Here is a 345-nt window from a genome sequence, read left to right on the forward strand (position 1 = left end):
AACAAAGCCAGCCACGGTGAGGGAGTTTTATGGCGAGGGCGCGAGGGCTGTTGTTGCAACAGGGCTCCATCAAATTCAGTTTGCGGTGGTGGAGCTCTAGGTGATCCAGCGTGTGCATTCCCTGCTACTGAAGAATTTGTAATTTTATTATTATAATGAATCAGAATCGATATTGGTATTAAAAACGTTAATATACACTTTGTATTAAATGCTTACCTTACAAGGAGGATTTTTGAGGAAGGATCTTGCACCTTTGGACGCCTTCCCCGCGCCAGCTGTAAGAATTCGAACAAAAGCTAATATATTTACTTTGGTGCCACAGTTAAATACATTTTTAATTTGCGG

Source organism: Penaeus monodon, chromosome 19 (assembly GCF_015228065.2).
Source record: "Penaeus monodon isolate SGIC_2016 chromosome 19, NSTDA_Pmon_1, whole genome shotgun sequence".
Classification (NCBI taxonomy): domain Eukaryota; kingdom Metazoa; phylum Arthropoda; class Malacostraca; order Decapoda; family Penaeidae; genus Penaeus; species Penaeus monodon.